The 17085-nt window shown below is 37.8% G+C and overlaps 1 protein-coding gene across 2 annotated transcripts in view; it reads right to left on the minus strand.

The window, feature by feature from the left end:
- The window catches only part of gse1b (Gse1 coiled-coil protein b), a 128115-nt gene that overhangs the window by 107637 nt on the left and 3393 nt on the right, over nucleotides 1–17085 (minus strand). The gene's annotated exons all lie outside the window — the stretch shown is intronic.

Below are 17085 nucleotides of genomic sequence, written 5' to 3' on the forward strand. Positions count from 1 at the left end.
TTGTAACAAAATGATGGTGTAGTCATAACATGTACCAGCAAGACCTGATGAGATCATGCTAACCAATCAAACTTTGAGTGCCTTAGTTGCAAAGCAGAACTGCATTAAATACAATACAGACCTCACAATCTCAACAGAGCACTGCTGCCACCTACTGGATACGGTTTACGTTCCGGTTCAAATAATACAAAAAGAAAAAAAAATATGAATGTTTTGAATGTCATATCTTAATAGCCATATCACTTTACACTACCACAACATCATGGGTAAACTATTCCTTTTACTTTAACATTTATATATAATATTACATCCTCAATCACTGTGGTAATCAGTTTAATTAGTATCCGTTTTCATTGCTAATTTGCGATCTGTTCTACTCAATGACATGTGATAAATAAATAAATGTAAAAGTAAGTTAACCAAAATCTAACTGGTTAGTTGATAACTAATTGCCAGACTGATCATGATTTAAGCTTGATTACACTTCCTATTGCCACCTAGCACTAAGAATTGTAAATGAGTTTGGAAAAATTTGATTAGTTTTCCCATAGTCCATAGACCTATAAACTATAAAGCTATCGAAAGGATAGCATAGCAAAACGTAAGGGTCAGTCTGTGTGCTTTATATCAATTTTTTTGCATTCACTGCAAAGCACTGCATTTCAGATGCACAACCCAGCAGCAGGCCTATACTGAAATTCAAGTTCAGATATGGGAGATACACACACTGAGCAATTTATCACTAAACACCATATATTTTTCATTTTAAAAAGAAGCGCAGCACAGTACAGAGGACGTGAAATGTGTGTGTGAGTACACAGAGGGGCTGAAATACTGATGAGGTCTTAAAATCACTGCTGCCGCCACAGTGACGCTGCTCGACTGGAGGGCAGGGGGTTGTGGGTAGTCAGAGAGTGTGTGGTGAGGAGAGCTTGAGTCACAGCATGCTAATCAGAGCCATGTGTGGCTGCCTGAGGGGCTTCACTCAGAACAGCTGCCACACACAAACAGACAGCTTCACGTGAGGCGAAAAGGAGAAATCTTTAAATATGAGTGTGTATGTGTGCATATACACAAGAGAGTGAGAGAGAGAGAGAAACTTTGACCTAAATATACACACAAAAACTGTGTCTTCAAGTGTGTCAGTTCGGCTCTTTGTTGTGACACACTGGAAGTGAAGGAATGTGAGGAATCCTCAGGGAGTAAGGGAGTACACACACTCAGACGCTCACCCACCCCGCGGATCCATTCAGCAACAGTAATACACACATCTGAATTTTTCTGTCACGGTGGGGACTTTCCATTCACTATTGTTTATTTTACTGTGCTAATAATACTAGCCACTACTGCTAAACCTGATCTTTACACGATGCTCTCTGTACATTTACATTTTAAGTATATTTCTTAATTTGGATAACGTTTTACTGTTCTCGTGTTATCATTTGACATATATTCAAAGAGCTTAAATATATGTTTAACCCAAAAGAGCGTGACGCATTACAAACGACGAAGGTACTGGATCTGTGCATTTGGCCTTAAAGCGACAGTAGCCTAACGCAAACACAATAATGACTGTTACTTTTGACTAAACACATTTTCTAGCTTTAATTCGTATTTAATTCACACAACAAAGAAAACGTAGTTTTTATTTGTTACATTTGATTATTCATAGCGCAAACCCACTGTGCTTGACAAAGCAGTTGCTGTTTAATTAGTATTTTTCTTATCGTCATCTCGAAATAAAAAAAATGTCACATGATGAAATAACATTTTTGTTTATATCACGTCCAAAAACACGGCGATGCAGCGGCAGCGCTGACAGATAAAAATAACTAGCAAAGCTGTACCAGGCAACTGGCACTAATAAAATATCTACACAGGGATAATTGTATCAACACAGCAAACTGGAAAAGAGGGAGGTGGAAAAGAGGGCAGAGGTGGGGGAGCGGTGGGGGTTTGGTGGAGAGGAAGAAAAACAGGTCCCACAGAGCTACCGTACAGGCGCCAGTTAAGACAGCCAGCACAGAGTGAGGAGAAGAGAGGAAAGACAGAGCGAGCGAGGGGGCAAGAAACTCTCAACAGATGCGTGAAGCCCTCGTCAGCATTCCTGCTAGGTAACGCAAGGTCAGGAGCCGCAGGAAGACAATATGAGGACTATTTAGGCTCCCTCTGCGCCAGATGTGTTTTAATAAGACGGCTGCCCTCCCAGCTAATAAGGTCAGCCTCTGGCTCCAGCGAGACGAGCAAACAAGTCGACTCTTGGCAGGAATTCAGCTCAGGCTTGGCACGGGCTCCGGCTCTGCTTCCTGCACTCTGAATGAGGCAGAGAGAGCTTCAGTCATCTTTTTACACCAGCAGCTTTTTATTAGACACTTCCTTTTTACACACAGAAAGAAAGCAGAAAAAAAAAAAAAAAACTTGACAAAGAAGGGGGGAATAAAAAGAAGAAAAACAGAGAGGGTGGCATAAATTCACTGGATAAATGGGTCTGAATGTCCGCGTACGGACTTCAGCGGTGACCGGCACATAAATAAATAAATAATGAAATAAATAAAAAGCCCTTAGGAGACAACTGACCAATCAGCCGCAGGGAAAAACACGAGAATAAGAACCGCAGGAGATCTGGCACACTTCAAGAGCCAAGTGTTTTTCAACTGTTTGAGAGTAATAATCAGGCCTGGACAAATCATTATGTTATCGGATTATAGGTGGCTGGTATTATTTGTTTTCTCATAAGGTCTATCACAGGGGAGACACACACACACACACACATTTCTATCATTCGCAGACACCCTGACACATCCTGTCTTGACAGCTGACCCATTCGTAATAAAAGACAATTCATTTCCTCGCTCTCTCTTTCTCCGGCTCTGTAGAACGTTCAAAACATTTCTTTTGTTTGTTTGATTTCTCCAACGTGTTAACTTCTGGCTCAACAAACCGAGTTTGGGACGGGACTATATACGTCTGATGACAGGCCTGGAATGGGTGGCAAGATTGTTTAGGAAACCTATTTAGAATGAGTCATCATTTTTGCTGTTCTGTTTGGTGTCGAAACAAGAAGAAGCTTCCAGTAAACTGCACAGGGCAGTAAGCAAGCAGGGAGGTATCTATACTTCGTAGCCACCATTTGACATAGAAACACATTCATCAAGTTCTGTCCTGACGGTGTTTAATAATATATAAATTGGAGCACAAAAGTAGTAGCCCTGGTATATGTGTAATAGCCAACAATACATGGGTGAAAATGACAGATGCCAAAAAACATTAGAACATTTAAATGAGGACACTTAGTAAATTTCCTACTGTAAATATATAGTACTGATTTGTAATACGCTTTGCTGATGACTTAATGTGGACAACTCTAGGGGATTTTCTCAATATTTAGATTTTGGCACCCTCGGATTCCAGATTTTCAAACAGTTAATGTAATAATGTAGGCGATACATAACATATTACAGTTACATTACATATATTTTTTTAGTTAGGAAGGCTAAATCTGTTCGTTTACATTATTTACATTACTCAAATCAATTGATAGATATAACTTTACCGCTTTGGAGAAGCTTAAACAAAAAAAAACCGAAACAAAACAACCACCCCCCCCAAGACGTGATGCACATCAGCGACACCATGTGTCTGGTAACAACACCCCAGAGACACAGGAAACACAAGAGCTGGAGGAAATGCCTGTACGGTTAAGAAAAAAGCAACCGATGCATTTGACTGTTTTTAAACAGGTATAATGATAAAAGCGTACTACTTCCTTAAAATTAGCGAAAAATCAAAAAGGGTGTTCAATTTCGCATGAACAGTCGCCATTTTGACATTTTTCTGAGTTGATTAGTCGCAGCATTACCAGTAAATTGCTTTTTGTTGCTCGTATGAACAAAGCCGAATTATTACCAGTGCATGTCTAAGTAATATTACAAGGTCAGGGCACGCAGATGTCTCGATGGAGATCACACAGTTACTCTTGTGCTGTTCACAGTAACACCTGTGACTCAGACGTTAAAAAAGTCTAACAGACAAAACAAAATAAAAAAAGAGAAACAAAAGCATTTCTCCTCATATCCCAGATAAAGAAAACCGACATGTTTATGGGTATTTATACACAGTTTTTCATTACATATGCGGATGTCCAAAGCCCCCGTATGCTTTGTAAATAGAAAGATAAGCAGATTGAAAATAACGATCACTGAACCAAACAAGTAGTTTATCGAGCGGGAGTGATATCTGGCAATTAAAGTAAGTGCCTGAGTAATAAAGCAGAAAACTGGATGATGATGGCAACAGAATAACATGCAAGTTTTCAAGTTCGCCAAGATGCAGAAGAATTAATAGCATTTTTTTTATTTAAATAAAATACGAAATTATTAAATGTCTGTTTATGATAATCTCAGGTTGATATCGTCACACAGTTGTTTTTTTTAACGTATTTAATTTGTAGACATGAGAAAACAATATTGTTCCAGCAACATAAGAAGTCGTGTTCATGTTGTGCTTTCACCGTACATCCATGATCGGAAGTACTGAAATATATTTCATTTATGTTTGAACCACTAAGAAGACAAATTACCGTAAAAATGAAAACATTCCCGTTCAGACACAGACTTTTATCCATTACGTGATGTGCCGCTTAGCATCAGCCAGCGCAGCGGCTGGATTAGCTCTCATGAATAATTTGGACGATCTAATGAAGGTTTAGCACACTCCATGGCTTTTAGAACACATCGTAATCCAGAATTTACAATACCATGTTACATTTATGAGGTGTTTACAAAAAATAACCACTTTTCTCTTACTGTTCAAAATAATGTGTGCTTTTATTGTTTTTAGTAATATGCGATGCATATATATGTCATCACCTCAGAAAAAAAGTTAACATTTTACAACTATATGAACAAGATGCATGATTTGGTATTTACGAATACGAGTCTGTTTTTTGTTTTTTTTGTATGGAACATGAACCTGACCTGGTGAATGAGCTCTAGCTATGATGCATATCCATGTTTTTTTTTTCCCTCTTGGTAGGGGAATCTGCTCCTACACATGACCTGATGTGGACTCACTAAGGGTTGGGGGGCTATTTCCCCTGGGAGGAAACTAGTCTACGTGCCCCCAGTGCTAACCCTGACAGCTCCGAGACACTCATAAATCAGACTACTGCTTTCCTTTTGTAACTTTCCTAGAGCTACAAACACATCACTTCTGATTACGGGGTTGACCAGCATACTAGTGTAAATAAAAAATGGACGCCACATTTTCAAATGATTGAATGCTTCATATAACCATAACGTTCATACCGGCATGTTAGTTAAAGTGACTATTAAAAATGACTATTTCACTTAATATGCTATATTTCATTTTATTTCTGCCTATATTCGTAAGTATAATTAAGGCCACTTAATCGCTGTAGCGCACAGCACCACTATGTTAGCGTTTAGCTAACCACCAAACACTTCCATGTTTTCCCTATTTACAGATGGTTAAATGAGTAGTTACAAGTATGTATGGTAAGTATGGCGACACGAAATAAAAAGTGGCAATTTTTTAAGCAGATAAAAGATGATAACTATAAAGTATGGTGGAAGGGCACTTCACAGCACTTTGACCTCGGCCCAGTAATATCATCACTCCCATCAGTATTTTTTCTCAGAAGTAAATTACAATACGGAAGAAAAAATTTTCCTAATTCAACTTCCAGTTCAATCAGGTTTTTTGTGCTTCCAATCCGAGTCGCTAAATATTCGGCTATCTGCCAATACCAAGTCTTGATCTGACAGTTGTTTTCCTAGTGTCTGGTACACTTTTCAATTGCATTAATAGCGCAGTATGTAAGCTTGACAGCTAGTAGCCTTCCACCCCAGTCTGCCCGAAATGCACATATGCACAATGCATAACATGTTACCTAAACATCTACAAAGACATTATGGTATTTTTGGGCTTTTTTTCGTCAAAAAAGTTTAAAAATGATTATAAAACATTGACGCCGGGAGCCTCGTGGGCAGCATGTCGACATTCAGCTCCGTTGCTCTTCGGGCATCGCAAATTTGTGTCCCGACTCCCAGACCTTTTCTGATCCCATCCCCCATACCGCTTCGCTTCCTGTCAGCTATAATCTGTCCTATCAAGATTAAAAAGGCAAAGTGGCCAAAAAAAAAGATTATAAAACAGTTAGCTCCAGTCCTTAGTTCTGGTCATTAGCTGGTTATTATTCTCAATACAGCGCAGCCAATACACATCCAACGTATTTTGGTAAAATTAACTGTTTGATATTTATTAATAAAGTGTGACTTGCCCCTGCTAGCATTATGTTACATCTTTCATTTTTAATTTTGATATCACGCCCTTTACATTGTTGTTGATGTGAGCTTTGTGGAAGCTCACCGTTTCCAAAGTGAGAAGCTAATGTTACTTTATTTATTCGTTTTCTGTTCCAGGTATGATTCTTTATGCCCATGTCCATCGGTTTACATTTGCAAACAAAATATTTATTTTTTCTTTTAATAGTGGTGGTTTTAATTCAACTGAAAGACACACGCCACCTACTGCAGGACACTGGCACGACAGCCCAGCAGGCGCACAACATCATAAGACGTTGATATTTGGTCAAATTTTGATTGCGACTTCAGGTGAACAAAATTCAACGTCCAATGTGAATGATCGCGGTCATCTGATGTTGATGTTCGTTGTTTTTAGGTTGTGTAACCCAAATCCAAACGCAGTCAAATGGACGTCAAATACCGATGTCGACCGATTTTCATTTTCAACCAAAATGCAACCTCCGTCTGACGCCATGTATCAATCTGATGTCACATAGACGTCTGGTGCCTGGTGAGAGCTGGTGAATCACCGGTGGATCGGGCTTAGGAGAGCTCATACAATCAGTTACAAAAAATACTTTCGGCAACCCCGATCATGGCTCGACGCATCCCTATAGAAAACAGATTTAAAATAATCCAGAGCCAGATTTAGTTAGCAGAATATTATTGAGGGTGGAACCTTTTGCTTGGACTTGCAAGCAACTACACAGCATTGTAAGCAAGCACATAACTGCAACTACCTCTTACAACTCCCTAGCAACATGCTCAGGACAGTACAACTCACATCACAGCACAACTTTGTTTATATCCTAAAACAACAAAACCCTAATTATGTATGATAAGAAGTAGATAAAGTTTTAATTTCGATAGTATGTACACGAGACCAGGGTAAAGCAGATCCTTCTCTCTATTGCATAATGACTTTGAATGAGCTGCAGAGATTTCTGGTTGGGTAAGAATAAATAAACGACCATATGGTTCCATTCAGAAGTTTCCCATTTGGGCAGAGACACCTTTAGCATCTTCGCAAACCGAACGCTCACCTAATCAAAGAAGATGAGGTGTGTATGTATCGCAGAGGACGTGATGGTTTGCGCAAAATGTGCTTGCGACGAAGAGTGGAAACGCTAAGACGGATAAAACAAAAAAAGGAAATCGATGGGTGGGAATGTGTTTTGTGTCAGTTTGGAGGGAGATATACATGAGTTGCCGTATTCGTGAAAAATGTGCGCAGGTCTGGGATATGTGTGGCTTTGTGTGTGTGTGTGTGTGTGTGTGTGAGGTTGGAAGGGGGTAAGTGGTGTGGTTAGACACCCGGAGTCACTGAACATTCTTCTGGCATGTGTTCAGCTTCCAGCCCCCTCTTCCTCCTCTTGTGTGTGCGAGGCTCTGTCCTGGCAGCCGGCCCGGCTATGAAGTGAACTTAAACAAACTTCTGTTGCAGCCATCTGCTGGAGCTGGGGAATAAATCAAACAGCTTCACGGCCGCCAGCGATCGGGTTACCATGAGCAACAGCGCCCGCGCGCCTGCCTGGAGCCACAGCGAGCCTCTGCCGGCCAACATGTGGCCACTCTAATCCCTCCCAGAGAGAAGAGAGAGAGAGGCTGAAAGAGTGTTGGAATGTAATGTTTTGATACTCCTTGAAAGTTTTTTTTGTAATCGCGCATTGTTTTTGCATTTGCGCGTTTATTATTAATAACTAATAACATTACTGTTCCGAACCTCAAGGATAAATTATTACGATTACATGTCATACATGAAAAAAAAATTAATAAATGAAGAACAAAACAACTTACCATAGTGCTACATAGTACTACGTTAGCATAGAATGGCTCTCTCGCACATATAAAGAGTCAAACTAACAAAAACATGTAAAAATGCTGAATATTGGGGAGTATTTCCATGAACATGTTTATATCGATACATTGTTTTCCCCACAATAGGTCTTATAGTGACAGCAACATAATATTCCTGACTACTAAAGCTCACTCTTGTGCCATATCAGATGTATATGACTATGAGTGTGTTCCCATTCATATATCAGGGGTCACCAAAAATACAGTTGTGAGCCTTGAAAATGTAAGGGGTGTATAAGTTTAGTTATAGAATGCTGTTCACGCTTCCATAAATAACTGAAGTGGGTGTGAACACAGTACTAAGCACTCAAATACTGACAACTGTATTCTGCTCTTGTGTGAAAGGCACAATTCCTCCCCCTCAATTCTTTTATGACATCCCCCTTTAAAAAGTAATGACATCAGGCTGGCACCTTCTGACCTCATATTTATGGAAAAACAACAAAAACAGTAAAAAATTAGCACAAAAATCATATTAATACTGTGTCAATATGCATGCAACAATAGGTAGCCATCAATGTGGGTGCATGTAAACATAGCTAGTGCTTTTAAACAATCTTTGGTTGCTTTTAGGTACTCGAAAATTAGATGTGTGCTCTTACAACCCTTCTATCAAAGACAATGTGAATCACCGTGCAATCAATTGGAAAGAATTCCAGAGATCCTAAGACTATTTGATCCCTTTTTCGTGACTCCTCACCCCCCTAAAGCTCTTAATAGCACACTGATTCACTCATACGCACACTGTAATCTCTGAGCTGAGCGTTGCCTGTATTGTACAGAAAGTACAATCCTAAAATCAATCTTTCATATAACATTTTCTATGCATTTGCATCTAAACTAAATCACAGCAGTACATCCACAACCCACTGCATTAAAAGAAAACCGACAACCAGTGTGCCACCAAGAAAGACGGAAGAATAGTCCCACAGGATGGAAATGTAGTTTCAGTTGGAATGACAGGAAGAGGCAGATGCAGTCAAATGAAAGCAGATCCTGTGAATTGACAAAATATCATGGATTATTCTGTGATGCAGGAAAACACATGATCGGTACCAGTCACGTTTCATAATTTGCTGCTGACCGAAGGTAGTTATTAAGTTTAGGTAATGGATAGGATTAGGGATGTAGAATATGGTCATGCAGTATATGTGCTTTGTAATAATAAGTAATAATAAACAGCCAATATGTTAATAATTTTTTTTTGTTTACATTTATTATCAAAACAGTGGGTCTCATTCACTGACAACTGCATGGTTTCTTTACATTTATACACACCATTCATACACAATATTTACTTCATTCAGTTTTAACTATTTGAAATGAATGGCTGTGTTTCAGAGGTTAGTCATTTGCATACATTCAAATATCTATTTACAGCTTCCCACAGAACGTTTCTTTTACAGCCTGTTGCGTTGTCAGCGAACATATGGTTCTATCTGAAGATGTGCTTTCGCCTGAGAGCATGTGCAAACAAGATCCTCAAGAAGTGCCAAGTGTGCCATCCTCAAATCCACTTCAAACACGGTAAACATTCAGATTCATATATATATATATGCATATGTGTTTTTAGAATAAAGAGCTCACAGCTTGTGCTATAACACAACTGGTTGTAGGTGAAAAATTAATTTAAGCAAATTGTATCAAATAAATATATAATAATGGACATATAAAAAATATATTAAAATCCTTACACGTTAAAAATGGCATTCATAAATTTAAAATAAATGCTTGTGCATATCCTTGATTACTGGATAAGAGCCAATGACACCATAATCCAGGACCAAAACAATATTTTATGTTAATCTTTCCCTACCCCTAATATTTTTAAACTCTTTAAACTGAGACAAAATGATGAGCTCACCATATGTAAGAAAAAGGGCAGATTACATAAACACTAAATAGATCATTTTGAATTAAATGAGCGCATTTGACTGACTAATATTTTATAAATGCACACATTATCTTGTGCATATGCGCGAGACAAGAAAAGCAAACAAATTGCATATAAAAAATGACTCTGCATTACTCTCATGCAGTCTCATTATAACATATAGTATACCGAGATACAGAAGTACTGAACCAGAAAGAGTATTATAGCATATGCAAAATGTACATCAAATGTACACACCCAATGTTAAATAAAATATACACCAAAGCCTACAAAATAGTGCCACTATCAAAGTCCTCAATCTCTCTATTCAAAAAACTGAAGTATAGTCACATTTGGTAGTCTGAGCAGCATAGTCATTATTAAGAGATCAGGGGGAAATAATTCAACAGCCGGCAAACCATCAAGTCCCAGAAGGAACTCCAGTCAACTCTCTTTAAATATGGGGTTAACTCTGTTGATCCCTTGGATCATGGCTTTTTTTTAATGAAAATGGCAAATTTATGATGAGCTTAATCCAAAGGTGCATGCATCTGACTGATCAGGAAGATCAAACAAACTGATCAATGCATCACTATTTCTTTTCTTCTCTTTTCTTTTTTTTTTTTGCATAGCACTTTTCATACATAAAAACCGATGATTCAACAAGTACAAGCAAATATGAAAAGTACATTAATAGAAGTCAAATAAAAACAAGGAAATTTGCACACTAATATACTCATAAGCAACTTCAAAGAGGTATCTCTTAATATGCTTTTTGAAGATATGAATACTAGTGGACTCTATTGTAATCTAATCTAATTGTATTCCATCAGCTTAAAGATGATAATTCATGTCATATTTCTGAATTATGCTACCCAGAGGAAGTGTATGTAATGATAATAAAACTGGCCCGAGGATGGAACCTTGTGGAACACCATATAATAAGTTTCAATGTACAGTCACCTATATTTACTAAAAATGTCCTTTCTGTAATATTGTGTAGAACCAATTTAAAACATTACCAGAGACCTATATGTTTTTGAAGTCTGTTTATCAAAATACAATAGTCAACCATGTATTGAAACCAAAGCATTACCATTATCAGTATTTAATCTCGAATCATTTACTACTTTTAATAAAGCTGTTTCCATGTTATATGAGCTTGTCTGAAACCTGACTGATATTTCTCCCAAATTCGATATTAATCTAAAAGTCGTTGCAATACAACTTTTTGTATCGATCTCGAGATATTAGAAACTGGCCTATAATTATTAAGGTCCATGATCAAGCCAGGTTTCCTTGGATATTGTATTAAAAGTGCATGGTTTCAAGCTCAATTTGACTTTTTGTAATTTGAGGCCTAAATAGAGAACAAGATAGGTATTACAAATTCCAGTTTCATTAAACATGTAACTTGAAAATATAGCTTTTTTAAAACATTAAGTGAGAATTATTTCCGTGTTGTTATATTAGGTCTCCCTCTAACGTAACAGGATCAGTGATGTTACGCTGTGTGCCGAGCGAACAGAACTGCGTGACTGATTGAAGCAAAGGTGAGAAGGCCTGGAATGAGCCAGCACACAAACAGAACCAGAGGAGCGGAAAGGATGGGGAAAACTCTCTCATTTCATAGAAAGAGGAAGAGTAAAAATAAACAATAACTTCCATCATTGGTATTTCCTTATGAGACCTTACCCTCACCATCACACAAAGAAAAAAACCCCAAATATCTGTTGTAACTCAATTGTTTCTCCTAGACAGAAATAGAGAACAGATGAAGACTCGTGTTTAAATCTCCTGCTTTGCAGATGTTTCCCTTAAAAAAAAGAATCTTATGTCTCCCCTAAAGTTTCAAAAGAGAAAAATGATATGCGCTATGCAAAACTTTACAGCTCTATACTGTTCATTCACGTCAACAATTTACTGTCTATTTTTATTTCACTCTTAGAAGAGGCAAAGTTGTTACGTAAATGAGACAACCGATTTATCCATTCGCCGGGCAATGAAAGCAACCGTGTTGATCACAGGGTGCATCTTCCATTCAGCGAGGATAGGACATAGAACACAGAGATTTTCCGGGCGTTTTGCCACTGGCATGTTCAGTGGGGGTTTCACACAATTACACTGGAGCTAGGACAAAAGATCTAAGAGCCTCATGGGCAGGCAGGGGAGAATCTATGCTCGGAGGCCAAGAGGAACCAGTCAAGCTCCTAGATCAGGGAAGAACGACGAGGTGACAGAACATCTCATTCGAAACATCCGGACCGTTAAACAACAAAAACTCGGTTTTAATGTCATTAAGCACATATGGCCCCCTACATTTACATATCACCACCTATTAATTGTTCAGCAACTTAAAAGTGTCATAAACTGCCTTTTTTATTTTGTATTATTCACTGAGGTCCACTTATAATGTTCTCAAGATTTTTACATAAACAAGGCATCTTCATTTAGAAGCAATTGGCTATTTTCTTTCTTTTTCGACCCCTCTCAATGAAACGTTGCGCTTGGTGGATTGTACACTCGGAGGTAAGTTGTGCATCCTTCACGGACGGACACGGATGATATAATAAAAAAGTGAGATATCTCTGTCAGATCCCATATATCTGGAATAGCTTTGACTTTTAGTTGATCATGTGAACAAATCCATAGTAAGATGAATTGAACAAAGGACCTAGTCCGTGCTGACGCAGTTTGCTAATTTATTAAAAAATTATTCTTAATCCTGGGCTCTGAAGAAAGTCAATACAAATGCTGTGTCTTTTCATGACTATACAGCCCTGTGCAATGTTTCGTTGTCTTCAAAACTATCTTCATCATTGGTTTCTGTGTAGACCTGCATTATTTACTTACATCACAAACTGGTGTGCTAAATGTTGCATGGTTGCAGCGCTTGTGTTAATTAAAAAGAAAAAAACCCCTGCAATTTCTGCCACATTATAATTGTGCACTATCGATGCAAGACATACAGGATTAAAACGAAATATCTAGCTGACATAATATGAGACCAGTAAGTAGCTGAAAGAGTCAAACGTCATGCAGTCAAAAGATGCACTAAGTGAATTCACTCTCAAGCGTACAGGCCTGGAAAAATTAAACATGGGGCAGTTATAGTCATTTCCACTGCCACTAAAAACACACTAGAGGCACTATGTGTATGTATTTGAGCAAGAGCTTTATCACCAGTTTGCTGATATTAATGAATACTTATCCAAGGACTAATGGGTCATTATGCCATTCATTTCCAAGACTTTGTAGTACCTCATCTGGGTGAGCTTTAAGGACACTGTATTGTAGAAACGTTTCCTGGAGAGCGGATTTAAGTTTATTTTGTTGCACACAGACTGAATAAAACAAGCAGTACAAATCGTTTCTATTCAAAATGGACTTCCATTTACCACATTGACCGCCGCCTGTGTGATCCTTGACCTCTTCTGACCCCTCATCTGTTGCCATTTACTAATCCCTTCATAGCTTGGGGAACAGTGAATCATGCATGAACATATTGCTAAGAATTGTATAAATTTGAACGAGTCTATTACGTTGTACTGTGCATATGTAGCGTTCGGCCATCCACACTCGCTCACAGTTATACTTTGCAAGCTGTGTAGACGGAGCACCCATAAAAAGAGGTATCCCCAGTTACCACACTAAGTTTTATTGTGTTAAACGAATGAACAAATAAATAAATGTGTACACAGCCATGCGGTTACAGCGGAAACCTATGGGTTTATGCAAACCTCAGAACTTTTTGTTGGATTGTTGGATAACAATCTCAGGCCTTCTGGAGCCATTCCTACTGGGGCTCAGTGATGCTCTCTTATGTTGGTCTGATGTATTTCTGATAATATTAGCACAGAGCTCAGGTCTAAACATAGAACGAGTCTGTCACTCCAGCAGCAGTTCCTGATCCAGCTCCCATTACACCAGTACTATTTTAGACGTACCCCGAGACAAACAGCATTTCTGCATTTCATCTCTTCTCAAAGATCCATAGGCAGTAGACGAAGAGAAAGGGGTTAGTTAGAAATCTGTTAATGATGTCTTAATTCTTTTATGTATATGTGCATCAATCTGTTATGAAACAAGTGATGACAGCCACTGTGTGAATAAATAGCCTGTGTTTCAACGACAAATATAAATGTAGCAATTCATTTAAAAACTGCATTATGCGCACTTTACATGTTTGCATAATTAATGTTGATTATTATATAAATAGTATTATTAGCTCTGCTCTTAATTGTATTATTCTTTCTATTAGGGATGCATCGAATGTATGAAAATAACAAAAAAAGCTATTTTCCGCGTTTGGCCGAACTGAACTAAAATAAAATAGACCAAAATAAATTATGTTGAATAATGATGTAATGTTATCAAATATAGGCACGTGCCAATGCAGCCAACATGACAGTAGTGTAAAAGCATTTAAAAGAGTCAGAGAAAGATGCTACAATAATTACAGGTACTGACAGCGAGAGTTTAGCACTGCATCTCTTGTCATAAAATAAGAAAAGTAAGACAATAAAACTGATAATAAAAATAATTACAACAGCTCTATTAATACATTTATTATAACACTCACACAATTTGGATCTGCACTATTTTTATGTTTTCAAATAATTCTTTTCTGCTCAACAATACTGTCACAATCTGTAAAATTTGGCTTTGCTGGGTTGTGATGTAAACAAAACACCACTGGTTATTCAAAAAACAAAAGAGGATGAGCCGCTCGATAGATGTGCATGTTCGATCATTAAAAGATGCCAGAACTCTACACAAAAAGAGAGAAAGTGGATCTATTTCCCAGTCTCACTCGTGATTTTGGCTTGAAAGGCTATATACAACAGCTGCTGTCTTTGAAATGCTTCCCTCTATCGTACTTTTACATGTGCACTTTCTCCCTCTCAAACGCACAGATGTTCGCCCCGACATTATATCCAGCACTCCAACACCTGCTCAACCATAATCACTAGCATGCTACCACAACCCTAAAATCTCTCACAGCTCGGATGACCGCCGGCTGTCCATCTGTTTTTTTCTTGCAAGGCCACCTTCTGACTATAGGTCAGTATCCGCTAGATGTAATATTCACATACAAATACAGTGGAGAAAACACACTGGAAGAATGTGCGTTAAATAGAACAGCCAACAAACAGCAATACGCTAAAGACTTGCCGCTGCTGCTGGGACGAATATAGACAGGCACACACTGCTGCTGTGGCTGCATAAATGGTCATACATACATCTTTTATAAGCAGATCGAAGTGTTGCTACAGTCTCAAAAAAGTTACAAAAGGTATGGCGACAGGTATGACGTACTTATACTGTGGTTACATACATGCAGTTACACAACGTTTCCACTTTTATCTTCTGGTAATCTTTATTAATCTTTTCCGTCTTCCTCTTTGAGTAGTTCTTAGAAGCAAATGCCCAATTTTGAGTGTTGCCACCTAGAGGACCCACCAAACAGTGCAGGCGGTTTCAGAAACATGCGCAGACACCAAGTTCGTGAGGCCACAAAGGGCTACGATATTTTGTACCGCAAGCGACCGGTCCATATTCAGCTCATATCATACATCATACACACTGCCGAAAATCTCTCTCAGCTTCAGTCATGCCACACAATCAGTGCTCCTCTTGTAAAAGACGTAACTCATCTGAACACGAGCGGGAAAGATGCATCTGACACTCACACCACACGTTCAGATGGAGAAGGCATTACCAGCAATACTGACTGAAAAAATTATAGCATCCTTAGGGCCACAACCATTTGATAAAAATTAGTTTACAATTGTACATTTTAAATTGCTGGACTAGATATTTTACTAAACTCAAAATATTTGAAAACGACAAATGAATACCTCATGTCTGTATCACAATGTCAAGCAAAATACACTTGCAACCAAGATAATGCTTTACAATTCTTTTAAGACCATTACATTTTTGGTTTTTAGATTTTTTTATGAGAAAATTTGACAAATGCAAGAGTTTTTGCAGTACATTTATCATCATCAGATCAAGTTAGAGTTAAATTATTTAGACATTAACAACATTTTGAGCCTTAACTATCATCTCTGATTCAAGCTATCCACGATGTGTGCGATTTTGCCAAAATCGAATTATTCTTCTAAAGAATCATCACAATAAAAAAACACACAACAAAACTACTGAAATACTGTGGGAATTTAGGTACATTTAGGTACAATTAAGTACACAAGGAGTAGTTTGTATAAATCAATCAAAAATTGCCATCATCTCCCATGTCTCTGATCAAACTAGAAGAACCTGAGACTGTGATAGAGATATCACATCACACAATGAACACCTTTTAGTCATTACTGTATGAATGAAAAAAAATACACTCTAAAAATGAACAAAAGCTGAAATGAGAATGAATTTAGTAATTTGTTAAAAAAGACCTTATTATTATATATGAAACATATGTACCCCCCTCCAAAAAAGAATCTTAATATTCTGCAGACTAAGGTGAAATCAATACATACAAATATTTTGTTGGTGTATTTTAATGGAAACTATTTATGTTTTGCTAATGTCAGAAGCACCTGGTTGAAGGACATAATATATTAACCCAACATACTATAGAGTTATGTTTTACCTCCTATGGTGGATTTTCAGCCACATTTGGCAAGTTGGAAAGTTTTCATTTCAAACCCGCATATATCAAGAAAGTTTAATTGATAAGATAAAATTTTTTATTGGACATTTGATCATTTAAATTGTAACTAAAAACAAAGAGTATCCTGCTTTGCATTATTCCTAAAATATGTTGAACAGTGTGCCACAACCATATCTATATGCTATCCATGCAGCTCAGAGCTATCTACATACAACTTTCAGAGAAAAGCTTCCTGTATGCCAAGAGTATAAGGATAAACAAAAGCAAAACACAAACCAGAGTCGTCTTTCACACAGACTGTGACTAAATCACCCATTTAGCTTCTTTTTGTTGTGGCTAAATTTTGTTAGTGGTCACACTGGAGCCTCTATAAAGTTGGTCAGCTGTATGAT

The sequence above is a fragment of the Puntigrus tetrazona genome, chromosome 18 (genome assembly GCF_018831695.1).
Source record: "Puntigrus tetrazona isolate hp1 chromosome 18, ASM1883169v1, whole genome shotgun sequence".
Lineage (NCBI taxonomy): Eukaryota > Metazoa > Chordata > Actinopteri > Cypriniformes > Cyprinidae > Puntigrus > Puntigrus tetrazona.